The sequence below is a fragment of the Ambystoma mexicanum genome, chromosome 1q (genome assembly GCF_040938575.1).
Source record: "Ambystoma mexicanum isolate Mex_15411 chromosome 1q, UKY_AmexF1_1, whole genome shotgun sequence".
Classification (NCBI taxonomy): Eukaryota; Metazoa; Chordata; class Amphibia; order Caudata; family Ambystomatidae; genus Ambystoma; species Ambystoma mexicanum.
The window spans coordinates 107,621,213-107,638,663 of record NC_090922.1 but is presented as its reverse complement, the minus strand read 5'-3'; the positions used below and the strand labels follow the sequence as shown (position 1 = coordinate 107,638,663).

Genomic DNA, 17,451 nt, shown 5'->3' with positions numbered 1-17,451 from the left:
GAGAACTAGAATACTAGGCCTGACAACGTTTCTTCTAGTGCAAGTGCGCAAGTGCAAGACCAAGTTCAGAAGGGGGGATGAGAGATGGTAAGGGGGCGTGCGTAGAGGGGGGGGGGACAAGACAGACATCAAAAGGCCCTAGTACATTTAGGTGAGCATACGTACAGAAGGAGGTGCGGGGAAGGGGCTACGGGGTAACAAAAAGGAGTCAGGACTAGCAGGGCCCTGGTCTAAGTGCAGAGAGGTTTCCCCGCCCATGTAGCGTAGGCTGAAAGTGCATTATGCTGAACTAAGTGCAGCAGCCTAGAGGCAACTGCAAAAAAGACTGGCAGGGAGCCTGGGACCTATAGGCACTGGAGGTGAATCGGGCAACCAGTCAGCAAAACTGAGCAGAGTTAGGGGGGAAAGAAAAGAGAGGAGGTTAGCAAGGAAGAGGGAGAGAAAAGGAGGAAGAGAAAAGGATGGTCTTGAGGAGTTTCCACAACTTAAGGTGCTCCGGCTCAAGACAGAGCGAGGTAGGGAGGCTGTTCCAGAGGGAGGCACCTGCAGAGGATAAAGATCTACCCCCAAATCTGTTTGTGAAAACGGCTCACACGCAGAGAGTTGGAGGACGATGAGCGGAGAAGAGCGGTGTAGATAGAGCGGGCCCTGCCCCAGAAAGCCTTGTGGATTATGCAGAGGATCTTGAACTTAATCCTTGCAGCCACGGGGAGCCAGTGGAGGGAGTTCAGCGCCAGAGAGATGCAGTCCCAGGGCTTGAGGCCAATGATAAGTCTTGCAGTTCTGGTCTGGATGAGTTGTAGAAGACGGAGAGTAGAAGTAGGGAGATTGAGAAAGAGGCTGTTACAATAGTCCTGCCTAGAGAGAACCAGGGCTCTCAAGGTGATGAGCCTCTGGGGGAAGGGGAGGAAGGGTAGAATACCTCCAAGGAGGTTCAGTTGGTAGTTGGATTTTTTGGAGATGTCCAAGATGTGAGAAGAGGAGGAGTGGAGTCGAAGATGACCCCAAGATTTCTTACCTCATTGGTCAGCGAGGGGGCAGGGCCAAGGGAGGAAGGCCAGTGACGGAGTCGGAAAGCAGGGGCAGTGGCCCCAATGAGTATGATCTAGGTCTTACTGGCATTCAGGTAGAGACCGTTAACAGCACACCAAGAATGAATGGCGGATAGACAATCCGGGATGAGCAAGGATGAGCAGGAGGCCAAAGGTAGCCTGAAAGAGCTTCATGTCATCCGCATAACACGGAAAGTGTTAGCATATTGTTGTGTTCGAGTGTTTGTGTGGATTTCAGGGGGACCCTTTTCCTGACAAATTTGCAGTGCCTATCATGGGGATGGAAGTTCCGTATGTGTTCGGCTATTAGGCTAGGTCCTCCCTGTGTCTTGTTGGGTTTGCAATTATTAGTGTTGTTTGTTAGATGACTGCCAGATCTGGCCCCAATCACATAGTTTCAATATAAGTACTGCAGAGGCTATCGGTCGGTAGTTCTGCTAGATACATTTCCAGATAGGTAGGATTAGCGAAGATATAAGTGCTAGTAGGCACTCGTTATATGATTTCGCTCAAAGATTTCCAGCAGAGTAAGACCTGCAAGGATGGGTATCTCCCGGACTGATCGCGTAGTGTCTATCTGGATGGAGTAACTATCAAGCTCAGCCATTGCATTGGTACATTAGTGATATTAGTGCTTGGGTTACGAGTCTAGCACAGTCGGTCCAGATAATTGGGGATAGCCATCTCTTGGCCTCATAGCGTAGTGTATACCTGGTGGAGGAAGGCAATGAGTCAAACTCCATCACGGTGAAGGTACATAAGTGCTGCTACGATTTCCTGATGGGTAAGATTAGCAAGGATGGGCATCACTGATATCGTAGTGCATATCTGGAGGAGGTGATCAAGGTCAGTCCTGGCGTAGGTACATACGTGCTATTAGTGCTTGCGTTACGAGACTAGCGCAGTCGATCCAGATAACTGGAGATAGATATCTCTTGGCCTCAGAGCATAGTGTATGCCTGGTGGAGGGAGGCAATGAATCAACTCCGCCATGGCGTTGGTACATAAATGCTACTACGATTACAGTTTCACGTCTAGGGCACTGGCTACAGATAGTTGGAGGCAGATATCTCCTGGCCCGAGAGCCTATTGAGGGCCTGTATTGAAGGGTTACCAAGCCATTTTTTGGAAGTGGTGGTAAGTCAGGTGGTCAAGGCTATCCTTTGAGTTTTTAGGGAAAGAGATGGCTCTGTCTAATGCGTGGAGGCAGTGAGTTCCACACGGTTGGTGCCAGGGTTGAGTAGGCAGACCCTCCGTCCCTGGCCGAATTGGAGGTGGGTACCACTAGGAAGAGGGCTGTGCTTTAACATAGGGTGCGAGTTGGGTGGTAAGGCGTCATTTCTTTCTTGTAGGTATTTGGGGCCTGCTTTGAGCACCGCTTGGCGAGTAAGACACAGGATTTTGAAGGTGGTTCTACGTCCCATTGGGAGCAAGTGTAGGGTGCGGAGAGCGGGTGGCATGTGGTCCCTTCATCCCAATGAGAGTAGTATTCTGGCAGATGAGTTTTGGACTCTTTGCAGTTTGTTTAGTTGGCAATTGTAATTGGTTATTTATAACATGCTTAATACCCAGAGGTTTCTAAGCGCGGACCCAGGGATCGAACCTGCGTTGCTCCGTGTCATCTTGCTTCCAAGGCGAGCACGTCGCCCCTGAGCTATCCTCCGAGACAAGGGGAGGATAGGCCGGTGCACCCAGGTGGAGGGAGTTCACATAAAGTTTGGACAGGACGATGGACATACTTTCAGCCAGTCTACTGGGGAAGGTGAGGTAAGGGAAGATGTGCTTCCGAAGCTCAAGGTGGAAATGACAGGATTTGGATGCATTGTTGATGTGGTGAAACAAGAGTTGGGTCCCAGTCCATTGTGCAGACAAGGTTTTTGACAGTGGTTGTGGTCATGGGGGAAGGGCCTAGTGAGGGTGGCCAGGGAGTCTGTTGGGGGAATAGAGCAGCAAATCATGATCTCTGTTTAGAAGGAGATGGTTAGTTGTCATCCAGCCGTCCATGTCAGTGAGACATGATGCCTGGTCAGGGCGACGGTTGATTTAGGAATTCTCAAAATGATTTGTGTCATCCGCATAGTTCTAGCATGTGAGGTTATCTGAGCGGATGACCCTGGACAGAGGGGTCACGTAAAGGATGAAGAGAAGGAGTGAGAGGCAGGAGCCTTGGGGTACTCCAGTGTTCACTGGGCGTGCAGTGGAGTGGAAAGAGGGAGAAGAGTAATTTTAATTAATGCAGCCTTCAAAAATGGAGATGTCCAACAATGTACCAAAGGTTAACTGTTTTATTTAAGAGCTCTTGAATAGGGATCAAGCAATCGACAATACAGCACTCTCCAATACTTTCTCGTTGATCTCAGGCTCGTCCAGGTGTTTTTGAGACACGGTGACGTCACAAAATAATGATACATGATAAAAACCTAAGGTGGAACTGGATTGGTTAATATGGTACACTAAATATACAATGTGTACAGGATTAGTACACTGATTGAGAAAAACATCTGGTGGTTCCTCCTGCGACCATCTCCTAAAAGTTGCAATTACAAACATTTCAGGTTATCGTGCTGTGATTGGACGGTGCAACAAAGTGTGAGATTAGCGTAGTAAGTGAAAAGGGATTGGTCAAAAAGGGTCTTCTCAGCCTTGGAGTTTTGGAAAGTTACCTGCCCAAGTGCAACTATTGAAGGTGGTGAGAATAGCCCGAAGGTGCGGCATGTTCTCAACAAGTTACCATCTCCAATCCTCTAGGCCTTGAGACAGAACATTAGGCTTTGAACCTGGTATTACTTTTGTATCATCCTGCCTTCAATTGGATGGGAACAACGGTCTTAGCCTGGCTCGAATGAATAGGCTTTGTCTCCCAGGTTCGGAACACGTGTGCAGGGACAAACACTTTATTTTCCCTGCCTGCATTTATGAGGATTTTCAGCTTTGAGGAAAATGCAGGTGTCCTATCTTGCCTGTTAATATGAAACTTTTATCCCTCAGCGGTACAATCGACAATGGAGATGAGGGGGGGGGAGGGGTGGGTCAGGAACTAAGTACACCTCACCTTTCTCTGTCACAGAGATGAGAGTGGAATAGGAGCAACAAGGGCCATGTTGTAGGTCTCCCTCTTCAATACCCCCCCTCTGGTCGAAAGATCAACCACACTTCCTTGACAGTGCTCTCGATTCATGTGCGGCTTTGGAATCCATACTTTTGCCATTTCTCCTAAGTGCCCTGCGTTCCTCACTTGTTTGTCTAAACTCCAGGTCATATAGCAGCAGTCTGTTGAGTTTGCACCAAACTCATTTTCCCATGTAGTTGCATGGATCTGGGGGGAAATGCGAACCTTGTGCCTGGAGGAAAGAGAGGACATTGCTTCAGGTGTGACTGCAACACGTCAAAAGTATGTCTCTCCGCCCGCTTTTGTTTCTCCATTCAACAATATCTTCATCCCTATTGTTTTCTCGGTTGTCTTCTTGGATTGTGCTATGGCTACTCTAATGACACAGAATAGCAGCATTACAAGTACTAAGGCACCTATGAGTACATTCAGTCCATTGGCCATCCATGGTGGTATTCAGGAAAAGATATGTCAGCCAATCTTCATCTGCTTCTAATGGGTTAGTTACTGCCTCCATCTTGGCATGCAGGTCCGATTATTGCCACTGTGAGTGTTCTATTCTCCCCATCGTGGGAGGGCACGTATGTGCAGCAAGACAGCCCGATCTTTGTGCACACATCCTTCCATGGCTGTGAGGAGATCCAGGCATATCTGTTCTGCAGAGTCATCAGTTTGACCGCTCCCAGTTCTTCTTTAACAGCATTAAACCCTTTGACTGTCAAATGAATCGTCTGCAGCAACTACCATCTGGTGATCTGGAGTCATTTGGCACTCGAGCTGGCTTTAATTCTTGGTATTACGGACACAAAAAACATTTTGGTTCTGCTGAGCAGTCTGTGCTTTGGTGGTACCACATCTAGTGCATCTTCCATCTTGGTGGAAATGCAGTTTCCTCTCTTTACTCTTGTCAACTCTGCGGAACACTTCTTCCTCTGATGTGCCTCCATTTTGGGGAACCCATCTACTTGTATGTCTTTTCGAGGCACCACTAATGCTGGTGTATTCCGCTGTACTAGAGAGCATATTCCTCCCCAGTTCGGTGGTAGTTGCATGTATGCCTTCAAATCACAGGCCCAGTAATGGTCTATTATTACTGCGGTACAGACCTTCATGCCCAGTATATTTGATGTTTGTTTGCATCCTTTGTTCATCCTCACCTTCACTGGACCGTCATTCTGGAAACACAGAAGCATCCTCAAGTGGTATGATTGGAGTAGGGCTGGCTTTGTTTTCTAACCACGTAAGCAGCTTGGCACTTGATGCCCATTCCTTGAGGCAGTTTTCCTTCTGTACCACTTCTACTGGAAAAGTTAGAGTGCCTGTGCCTTGCACCTCACCAACCCTTCCATCTATCCTTCTCCTGTGAACACTTATCTCTACACCAACAGCTGAAGCCTCTCCCAGCATACTGGCAGACCTACCTTTTTTCTCCCTGCCTTCGGACATTGCAACTCCCTTTGTGTCACTGCAACTCCCTTTGTGTCACTACCCTTGCTTCTCCTCTGTTTGAGCCATCCAAGATGTACTCCATTGTCTTATCCGAGCTCCAGCAGTTGCCCATCATTACATGGGTTTTGATATAGCCGTCTTCATACAGGAACATCTTCTGTGACATTCATCGCAGTGTGGCCCATTTTCCTTGAAATCGGCCTCTAGTGGTGCAGAGCGCTAAGTGCATAAGGCATTGTGCTCAGACTGCTCGAATTTCTGTGGCTATGAATGTTCTGGAAGAACTCATGGCATAGGGGATGAGAGAGCACACAACAGCTCTCCTTCATGGCTTCTATCCCCACCTTGATTATATGCTGATTTACACAAGATTAGATAAGTGGGCTGAATCACCTAAATGGGCATTTACATGTTTTTACTTCATGGCCATGCTTCACCCAAGTCTTTTTACTTCTCGGGCAGCACTGATGACCTGCTCAGATATAGCTTCACTGATAGTGGGAATCGGGGTTGTGTTTTCATTTACTTCAGTGTGTGCGTGAGATAATGCAACCTTCTGCAATGCAAAGAGAGTAAAGAGATAGAGACATGCTTCCATATCTTGTAAAGCTGTGCAATCCTAGCTTTGCCTATAAATTTGAGACAAATGATTACCAAAAATCTTAATGTTCATCATTATCATTTGTAGGGATAATCAGGCTCTTCTGCAATAATACTGCACTAATGCAGCAATAAAGAGTAGATAAAAAATAAACTGTACTTTAGAGCGAGCAGGCAAAACAATAATGGGCACGTTTCTTCTTCTCAGTGCTGGACAGGTGTGTGCAACATGAAGGAAAGCATTAGCAAAACCATTTGCTGGTATCAATTGTTCCAAGGTTACCACAAGTTCATAAGGTGCTTTTCAGTGGTCGTGCAAGTATGAAATTAGTCAAAAATCAGATCGGTATTTGCGATGATCACCTAGGGTAAGAAAAAACAGTGTGCCTAATCTAGCTTTCAAGATGCTCCTGTCTAGCTCTGGTTCTTCACTGTGTGTGGATCTGCTGCTGTGTTTTTTCTTCTTCTTCTTCTTGTGGTGTATCGTCTACGAGTTGGGCATGAGGGGGGGGTTTCACCTCTGCAGAGCTTGACGTCTCCAAGATAATTCCACACCTTTTTCCCCTACTAATTTTACTGCCTTGTCTGTTGCTTGCTCTATGGCGAATGGGCCTTGAAAGCGAGGCTTGTGCCACACCCTACTGAAAACCTTAACCAACACTCGGTCTCCAGGGAAAAAAGAGGTGCCTTTAGAAGTTCATGTGGTTCTACTGGCGTGTCATCTTCATCATTCTTGTTCAACCTCCCTGTTCTCGTGTCCAACTGTTGAGATTATTCAAATCGGTCTGGTTTTCGTGCGCAGCATGGCACCGAAACCTTTCTTTTGGACCTCAAATCCAACATCACTAAAATCATTGAGAAAAAACATTGTGCGCTGCTATTATTAGATATCTCAGCAGGATTTGATATCATCAACCACACCTGCTTCACAAGAGACTACTTTCCATGGCTAACTGTTGCGAAAATACAGCAAAATGGATTGTGTCTTTCCTGGCTCCCAGAATCTCTAGTGTCAGTCGAGAGATGTCAAGTTAAACCCATCTCAATTATATGCAACGTCCCACAGGGTTCCTTTCTTCTCCCCTGCTCTTTAATGTTTACATTAGACCTTTCCTTGACCTCCTTGAGGACCTGGGTATTCAATTTGCAAAGTACGCCGATGATACGCAGATCCTCTATGAACTTTCAGGCAGCTACAAGAAGGATGTAGATGCTGTGAATTACATCTACACTAAAATCCAAGCATGGATGGCAATTAACTCACTGGCTCTCAAGGATTCCAAAACTGAGCTACTTATCCTGGCTTCTGGTTCTAGATTGAAGAACCTTTCCCCAACAGTATGAATCTTTTGGAGGTGGCGGGTAATTTCATCCCTGTGAGCAAATCAGTGAAAACCTTGGGAGTAATGCTGGGTGCTAATCTCTCAATGATTAAATAGGTTTCTCAAATTCACTCATCTTGTGGACATGTAATAAAAATTCTACATCAGATTAGGCCTTACCTTAGTATTACAAACAGATCCCTCCTGGCGTCCTCACTGATAAATTCATGAGTGGGTTATTGCAACAGCTTGTTAATGGGGACGTCCTAGGGGAATATGAAGCAGCTACAAACCATGCATAATGGGGCCCGTCAGGGCAGTTTTTGACTTGACTAGATGGGATAACGTCAATACTTCCAGTAAAGGAGAGAATCAAACACAAAATTCTATCTCTTGCCATCAAATGCCAAATGGCAATACGTTCTTCCGATACCTTTCTGCTTAATCAGCCGAGATCTCGCTTGAAACATTTCAGAGATTGTAGCTTTGAATTCAACGCTCCACGTAAATGGAATATCTTGCTCATGGCCATTAAAACATCTCAAAAAAGGTAACAGGCGCTCCTCTCCAGAAAGAACATGGCATGATAACCTGTTCGGAGATGAGAGTTTGCAGCACACGCTTTTTGCTCAATGTACCTTGGACTCCCTGCTCACTGTGCTTAGAGAGGCACAGCTTCACCTCACTGATGAGGCCCAACAAGGCTGAAACACGTGTATGGGGTTGCTGTTGGTACTCTTGTTCAGAGAGGAACTGCCATAGCATTTTGGTGCTGGACTGCCCATGTGGGCGGGACAAAGACTGATATGCAAATGGATATTTCCCCATCTGTGAAAGGTACAGTGAGCAAAAAGCATATGCTGCAAACTCTCATCTCAGAACAGGGTATCATGCCATGTTCTTTCTGGAGAGGAGCGCCTGCTACCATTTTGAAATATTAAAACATCTCACTCACTTTCGGTCTTCAAGAAACAGGTGAAGACATTTCTTTTTAATCTTCCTCAATAGGACTTTGCTATGGTTCATGGTTTCTATCTTTCTCCTTTTCATGCAGCGCTCTGAGGTCTATGGGCATGTAGCGCCCTACAAGAGCTGAAATAAACAAATATTAAAGAAGCACTTGCCATCATTGAAGCGAGATATTCGTACATTTCATTGCTGAGAATAGTAGCAACATTTTGGGCATCCGTCAACGCTCTAGTGGGAGGAGCAAGTGGTAGGCGCATGCGCCCCCTGCACCACTCCTGAGGAGTTAAATGGCAGTCAGATGCAGGCTGATTGCGCAATGTGAATAATGCAATGGATAGGCGATGCAACCATCCCCTTTTCAGCATTGTTTTTATTTTTGCAATTTGTTCTTTGAGCAAGCTATTCAGGTGTTCAAATATCACTTGCGGGTGACGAGCACAGGAAAACTTGTGCTTAATTTCCAGCAGGGCTGGGATGTGCTCAAACATTTCATTCACGAAGTGAGGTCCGTTATCGGACCGTAGGAACTCGCACATCTCCCACCGTAAGAAAACCTCGCCAATGATTTTGCTGCACAGAGGGCATAGCAGTGTGAGCATGGACCGGCTTTGATCCAGCAAGAGAATGGGCAAACTGCTACAAGCATATACCTGTAGTCATTATATACTTAAATCATATCTACATAATCTATATAGAGGTGCTGGAAAGGCCCATTAGGGCGGGTATTGCTCCCCTCACTACGCTCAACGTGTGTCCCGATGTAAACTGCTGACATACAAGGCAATAATTAATAAAGCCGGCAACATGCTCCGCTATGTTGGGGCAGAACCAGTCTTCCACCATCTGTGCTGCAAGAACATCTTTACTTAGAGGAGTGGGGTAGTGTAACTGCGTAAGCGCTACTGGCAATAATGTTCAGGGCATCACTGGCTTTCCAGTGCTCTTCTGTCGCAACACTGCATTGGTGGGGGATATTGAACACCCCCTCCTTATAGAAAGCTCCTCTTTCTCTACTGGTGCTCGCTCCTGCCATTCTAACGGGCAATAAACTATACCCTTCTCGCAATACCATGCTGAGTGCTCGCATGTGTTTGTTAGTGTCGAATTCAATAATTTCTAAAAATAAAAAAAATAGGGTGCTCGCTTTGCTTCTGCATCTGCTGCTCGGTGCCATGGGAAGCAACGCCCCTCCCCCCACGTGTGGGCTTGACATTTCACTACCAAAGCATCTGTTGGGAGCTGTAGTGCTCCTATGAGCTGGTCCATAGGGGTGCGTGCTGCACTGGTGTGCCATCAGCAGGTCGGAAGCCCCTCCTTTTCCATCGTGACAGTCCTGCATGTATGGTTGACGTCACGTAGGCATAGTGGGAGTACACCGATCTCCTCATCCTCATGTGTCTCTAGCACCATTACTAATTCTGCTGCTTGTGCTGAAAAATGAGAGGGTAATCTCACACTCTTCATCACTTCAAATGCCCCGCTCTGCTCTGACTTCACAACTGCTGTGCAAGTATGTCGCTCTCCCATTGAGTGGCCAATTGTCGAGGACCTGTCAATAAAGAGTACCTCCCCCCTTCCAAGGGCAGTCTCGCATGCTCTGGAAATGTCATCATAATATTCAGTATATGTAGCACAATTGTGTATATAGTCTCCCTCCTCTATTGGCTCTGCTATAAAGGTTGCTGATTTGCACCTCTACACCTCACTACTTTTCTCGCCGGATTCGAGATAATCATCTCATATCCAGATGCTCTCTGTGTGGTCAACGTGTGCTTAGGTTTTTCAAGAATGGCAAAAAGGGTGTGCTCCATGTACAGAGTGGTGATACAACCGATTGGGACACTTGCAGACCATTGTACTGCAAATGCAGCAGCCATCGCTTCTCCGCAAGGATAGTGGCCTTTCAACAATGGGTCTAAATGTCCACTGTAATACGCTATAGGTTTGTGCCCTAAGGTTGTCATCTGTGTGAGCACTGCTGTCCTTACTTCTCCATTTGTGTCTGAAAACAAATCCAATTCTGCACCAAAACTGGAGCCATGCAGATAGCCCCCTTCAGCTCCTCAAATGCTTCTATCATCTCCCTTGGCCATGTTAGTTTACCGTCCCCCCTCTGAGACTCATTGAGCCCGTTTAAAAGAGGTCTAGTGTATGTGCTGTAATCGAACAACCAATAATTGCAAAGACCCAAGAGTTGGTGCATCTCACTCACTGTCTTTGGTGGCAGTGTCTTAGAAATCCTCTCTGCTCTCTCAGGGTCACTTTCTAACCTCCTGGGATATTATCTATCCAATATATGTGACCTCCTTCTGGCAATACTGTAATTTTGCCTTGCCCACCTTGTAGCCCTTTTCTGCCAAAACTGTCAACAGCTGTACTGAGTCCTCTCTGCACTGCTCTTCTGTCCTGCTGCATATTAAGATGTCGTCCACATATTGAATGACCGTGCTGTCTACATGCATGTTCCCCAGGTCCATTTGCTGGACCCTTTTAATTATACAAGGCGATTCACAGTACCCTTGTGGAAGTCTTGTATGTTTCCACTTTTTATTTCTATATAGAAACAATGTCAAATCCTGTGATGCTTCATGGAGTGAGATAGAGAAGAATGTGTTTTTCAAATCTAAGTGGCTTCTGATGAAATGCTACATCATATTGTCGCTGGATTGGGAACAAATGGAAATTCTGCTTCAACAATATTGTTTAAAGGGTGCAAATCTTGTATAAAACACCACGATCCCCCAGACGCCACCTTCACCGGGTACACAACTGTGTTACACTGTGATTCAGATGGTATCAACATTCCCTGCTGTACTAGTGTGGAAATTCCTTCAAAAATACCTCTGTCTGCCTCCCTAGAGGATTTTGCTTTGCTCTCTGCAAAATTGCCCCTACTTGAACTTGATTTTAACAGCTCCTGCCCCTTTCAATAGACACACATTATATGACCTGTCCCCAGTACACTTGGTACCTGCACCAGATCTTGCTTGAGAAAGGGCTGTGTTGCGCCTTTTTGATCAGAGCCATTCTCTGCAGGATTTCCCTGTAATGAATTCTCACCTAGTATGTAATACTCATAAAGAACACAGTTTCAAGGTCTGAATAGTCGTCCTTAAACAACTCTTTGTCGGTCAGTCTATGCCCTTCTCCTAATGCAATTACTGCTCTCGATGCTCGTCCTGTATCATCAGTACCGTGCAGTACTATTCTTTCGTCTCTTACTAAAGCTGTCTCCAACTAAAGTGGGAATATCCGCCTTTTGTTCTCATCTAAGGGAATTTCTGGTCTGAACAACACTTTGTTGGGCAATCGAAGCAGATTGCCCTGTATCGCTGGAAGCAATGCAAACAGCACTTCCACCCCATATTGAAATAGCTCGGGATCCACGGGCACCCTCCTCTGTACGGTCGGTCTGCCCGCAAAATGCATGAAAAGATTCTTGCGTGTTCGCATAGTAGATTCCTGGGGTAGAACACACTATCCCTTGCTCAGTAAACGAGATGGTTGCGTTGAGTTTACTCATGTCCCTCCCCATTATGTCGACTGGTGGGAATATAACAATGGCATGGTGAGGTCATGTTCCCCGGTGGAAATTGCCAATTCGTCAGTATATGGAACCAAATCCGTAGCCCCAGGGAAACCTTAAGCATTCATGGCAATGCCTGACATTGAGTATCTCCCCTCCCTAATACAGGATCGAGTCGCCCCTGTATCCACAAAAAAAAAAGAGAACGTTTTGTCACCTGTGGTTACCCCTACACGTGGTTCCATGTTCGGTTTGGGTGTAACAGATAGGATTGAACATATCAAGTCAGTCTGTGGCCTGTCCTATTGTGGGCATAAAGTCATCCATGTCCCTGTGAAAGGAGTCCCTCCTATTACATTTGCTCCCCCTAGTCTCTGTATGGAAGTCGGCATTGCGGTGTCAGCGTGTCTCACAGCTACAGCAATACTGCTTGCGATGGCTGTGTGTACACCCGAGCCTGCGAAGTATACGCCATAGGTAGTTGCGAATGAACTGGTGCATGCTGTGCTGGCGCCACTTGCGGCGCATAAGTCTGCATGTGTGTGTGATCTTGGGCATAGTAGTCGTGTTGCTCAGTATTATGTGCTTGCGGGTATGCCGCCTCTCCACCCTGCTGTATTCCCTCTCTTGTTTGACATACTTGGGATATCTTCCCGCATTTCCAACACTGTGGTGACTTAACATGGATCTGGGCAGTCCCCAGTTAAACCTGTATTCTTGCTGTTGCGCTGGGCGCCCCGCTCCTCTCCTCTCCCCTGGGCATGCCTCCTCTTCACAGCGGCCAATAGTTAGTGTCCCCTCTGCCTGCAAAGTTTCCCCCTGCCATTTGCTGCTCATATTGAGTGTTCCAGGTAACCACTCCCTCTCCGCTTGTCAACATCGCCCCTTCTATTGTATACTTTGAATGTTTTTTTGGAACTAACTTAGCTTCTTCCCGTTTTCTTTCCGCACGTTTCCTTCTCACGTTTTCTTGCATTAGTCGACAGTAATGTACAACAGTCAACAACATCTCTGACCATGGCTTTGTCTTCATCTCCACAAATGATTTAAATTTCTTCTGTACCCGTTATAGTAATCCCTGACTTAGTATGTTGTAGAATAACCCCACCGTTTTGTCCCATGGTCACGTGCCTCAACACCCCAACGTTCTTGTATCTCCTGAATATATTAAAGTGGGTCTTCGTCCTCACGCATTTTGCGTGCCATAATCGCGCTTATGTCAGATGTGTCTGAGTACTGTACTACGAGAGCCCGCCATACGTCTGCTCTGCAGTTATTGAACGGCGCTCCATCGTGCGCTGTGTTATGTGTTGTCACTCCGGGATACCCTGCTCATTTCCAAACATTGCCAGCTATATCCCCAAGAATGGCTGAAAGTAAGCTCTTCATGTCACCCACTGCCAATGTTGTCCTTGCGATCAGTCTTTCTAGCTCAAAAATCCATTTCCCTGCTCCTTCAGTCAACAAAGGTAGCTTACACCTCAGATTGTCCTTGTCCATCTGTTGCCATGGTATGTATTGTGTCCACCGCCCTTTTCTAGCAACGGAAACTGTCTGTCCCACACCTCTGTCCCGTCTCCCAAAGTCTTTCGTGACAGTAAATGCTCCCATCATGCTAGTCCTCCTTCCGGGTAATGCCCTCAACCGATTGCATAGCGCAGACACAGTTGCCCCATATGCACATCTACCTGGGGAATGCTCAAGGTGCCCCTCAAGTTCCAGCTTTCCCCTTTGTGTCTTTCCTCTTGTCCCACAGTATCTCCCGCTCTGGGCTTACTCCCTCAGGGGAGCGATGTAGCTGCCTCACTTAGTCAGCATCACTTCCTCTTAGCTCTTTATCTGACACTATTGTCCCTATGCTATCGTAACTGTCTTTACCCTTGTTGTCCTCAAGGTTGAGCATCCTCAACATGTTCTTCCCTTGTTGATTCCTGTAACGCTCACCTGATTCCCGTAGAGGCGCCGGTCTTGACTGGGCGTATACCGTATCTTCAAAGGTGATGTGTAACACACGGCTGGCTCTTTGGGCTGGACCTCTGTGTACTGTATGTCTGACTTGAAGGGTAAGATGTCTGCAGATAGAAAATATGGGATTAAGGAACTGGGTTATTGAATGTCTCTCTCTTCTTCCCTTTCTCTTCTCCTGTAGAACCCCAAAGGTTAACGCTCTCACCTTAGGTAAGTGAACGCCGTTCTCTCCATCTGCCTCGGGGCAGGGTGCTGTAACCAGTTTCTTCACTGGATAAGGGGAGCAGGCCTCTTGACTTCAGAGGACTGCTGTCCGTCGTTTACTGCACGAACGGTAAGTTTCGAGTAATTCTAATGTCTTTAAAGTCTTTAGTAATGATGTTTCTTGTTTTGCAGGGTTCCGGCGATGGCGGATGACGGGCTGAAGTGAGTTGAAGATGGAGCCCGTGTGATGAATAGAAGCGCCTGGAAGCACGTAAGTAAGCGCTTGCTGCCTGCTTCACGATGCGCTCTAACTGTCTTTTTATTTTGCAGGTACAAGTTCGGAGCGGCTGCAGGGTGCCGGAATACCCACTGGGTTAGATGTGGAAAGGAGTAATGGCACGTGAGTATTAAAGTTCCCCAATGTCTTTAAACGCACCTTGTTTTGTCTTTCAGATGCGGGATGCAGCGCCGAAGGCCTCCGGAGCGTGCGAAGAGTTGGTAAGCTTTTGTCTTTCAGATGCCGGAATGCAGTGTGAAGACCTCCGGAGCGCACGAAGAGTAGGTAAGCCTTTGTCTTTCAGATGCCGGAATGCAGCGCGAGGCGTTGGTGACAGCCGATGGACCAGGTAAGTGAAGAGCTGTCACTGAAGACCGTAATGCTAACCTGTTCTTTCTTGTCTTTATAGGTGTTGCTGAAGACTGGATTCAGGATGGTAAGCCTTTTTCCTTAGGCCCAGGATCAGATGCAGAAGACACGATGAGCGTTCTGCTGCAGAGGATGCAGAATAATGCAAAGCAAGATTCATCCATCGGGTGTGGTTTAAATAGCCTCCTGTAGTGCTTAGGTCTCTCCTTCCACAGCCACGCCTAGGTAAGAAAAGAGTTCCTGCTTTCCAGAAGAGTTCCAGTGTTCTGAATCTAGGGAGTGGCTCCTGCCCCACCCAACAGGAAAAGTAGTTCCAAACAGAAGAGGATCAGAGGCTCAACTGGCAGGCAAGTAAGCAGCATGGTCTGCTGCAGGTAAGTCCACCCAAGCATTATGAGCCCGGCGCTTCCAGCGCTGGGACTGGGCATATTTATGAGCCTGGTGCCACTTGCGCCAGGACTGGGTCCAAAAGGTCCCAATTGGGACTGGTTGGCACTCGGAACCTGGGTTATGGATCTGCTTCCAAGGGAGTTGGGAAAACCCTGACCTTTTGGAAGCAGAGATCATGACAATTCCCTACTAATCTGTCGAGTGAGACACCCCCCTCTGTAGGGATCCTGCTATGCTTCTGCTTGCCCTAGGGACAGAATCACTGTCTCTTCTGCTCCTATTCAGTATCCCAATTATTCTCCTCCGTATTCCCTCTTTCTCATCGTCATTTAAATGTTTGGGTTCTGTCATTATGTCCTCACTTCTTTGAGGCATCGCTCTACTTTTCTCTCGCTCTCCCGTTCCTGTCTTCTGCCTCTCTTCTCTTCCTCGCTACCTTGACGCTCTTTAACAAGTCTTTCAATTTCCATTTTCCTTTTTCCCCCTTCTTAATTGCACCTGCCTTTCCTTCTCTTCTTCCGCTTTTCTCTTCACCTTTTGTTTCTTTGTCTTCTCTTTTCTCTCTCTCTTTCGCTTCTACTTTCTCTGCCTCCTTTCGCAACTGTTCCTTCCTTTCCTCCTTTTCTCTTTTGCGCTCTGACCATTCGCTATCCTCTTCCTCTTTTTCCCTTAGTTTCCCTGCTTCCTCCTCAATGTCTCTGGGCTCCGTCACACTCCTTCCGTCCAGTTTAAACAATATCTGTCCTCCCACCCACTAGTTTGGTGGAACTGTCGACTCGTTGTCCCCTTTGCGTCCCCCAGCTAACTTGTCGCCCCAGTCACCTTCGCTTGTAAATTGCTGCGCTCTTTATGCTCATGCATCATAGTCCCCATCTTCTTATTCGCCAGCTTAGCGCTACTAAGTGTGTCTTCGCTACCGTACGCAACAGGTGCATAAACACGGTTAGTATATACTTCTGATGCTCTTAGCTACTTCAGGGGGTAGAATTCATGGCTCCCTGTCGGAGGGTCTGTGGTTTGGGGAGGAGGAAGAGCCATGGGCGCCTGCCCCCCACGTCGAGCTGGCTAAGCATCCGCTCCTTAGGTGGGTCCTCTTCCTTATCCGCAAGCATCTTCCATAGCTCCAATATGGCTAACCTGCTGCTTAATACCTTTCCTTTATGTGGAGAAAATCCTTAGATCCAAAGAAGCCTAATGGATCTGTACATTGACGGTTGCCATACAGGCCTGAACTCGGACACAGAACTAATCCATCTACTGTAATATCAACTTTGTTCAGCCTATGAGGACATTTGGAATATATTTGTCAAGCTGTATATATTTGTTAGTTTATTATTTAGCTAATTAAAATATGCATGTTATTTTACATTGTACGCACTTAACATAAGAAAAATCACTCACAAAATAGATAACTATAGAATGAATTACAAATTTTTAAATTAGAGAAAACAAGTGACAAATTTTCTGTATTATAAATGAGAAATAACAGTTAGCCTTAAAAAAAATCAGTAAAATCCTGGTTAAGCGACCTAAATGGCCCCAATCTAAGATGGAGGACTCACGGTCACGTGATATACACCGTCACGTGACCGCGCCTCTAAACAACCTAATATACGGAAGCTAACTAAGAGGCATGACGGTTATCAAGCCGCTTGATCCCGGACCCAAAGGATCGTCTTTGCAGCAGAAAAAGACTGCACACTACAATACAAAAAGGTAAGCCCAACGCGAGCGCACAAGGAAAAATTTAAACGTTAGCACGATACGTGACAGGCATTCTAAATGCGAGTCACAAGCCGTACGTTAGCAACAAAGAATGACTGAAAAGCCACAGTCTTTCATTTGGTTTGCTTTTCTGTACAGTCTATCTACAACCCAGAAAATATAAATGAAATAGAAAAAAGGAAACGCCTTTCAAGGCGAACTATTTGTATACATTCTGGTTCAAGAGCATTTAGAAAGTGAGTGCCTTTCTCCTTACAATGTTCACCAAATCACTAACTTGCTTCTTAATTACACAACGAAACATTTGTTAGTATGACTTGATAATGCCACATATAATTTAAAATACAAATGGAATTTGGAGCACTATTTTTTGAATACTGAATGTATACATTTAAAACAAAATTTAGGTAATCACATGAGTAAGTGCTTGAAATACACTAGAAGACAATGAAGTAAAATTGTTTTTCTTTATTTTCAGACAATATACAAAT

At 46.3% G+C, this 17,451-nt stretch overlaps 1 protein-coding gene across 1 annotated transcript in view; it reads right to left on the bottom strand.

The window, feature by feature from the left end:
* Positions 1–17,451, bottom strand: part of MVD (mevalonate diphosphate decarboxylase) — a 219,831-nt gene that overhangs the window by 25,591 nt on the left and 176,789 nt on the right. The gene's annotated exons all lie outside the window — the stretch shown is intronic.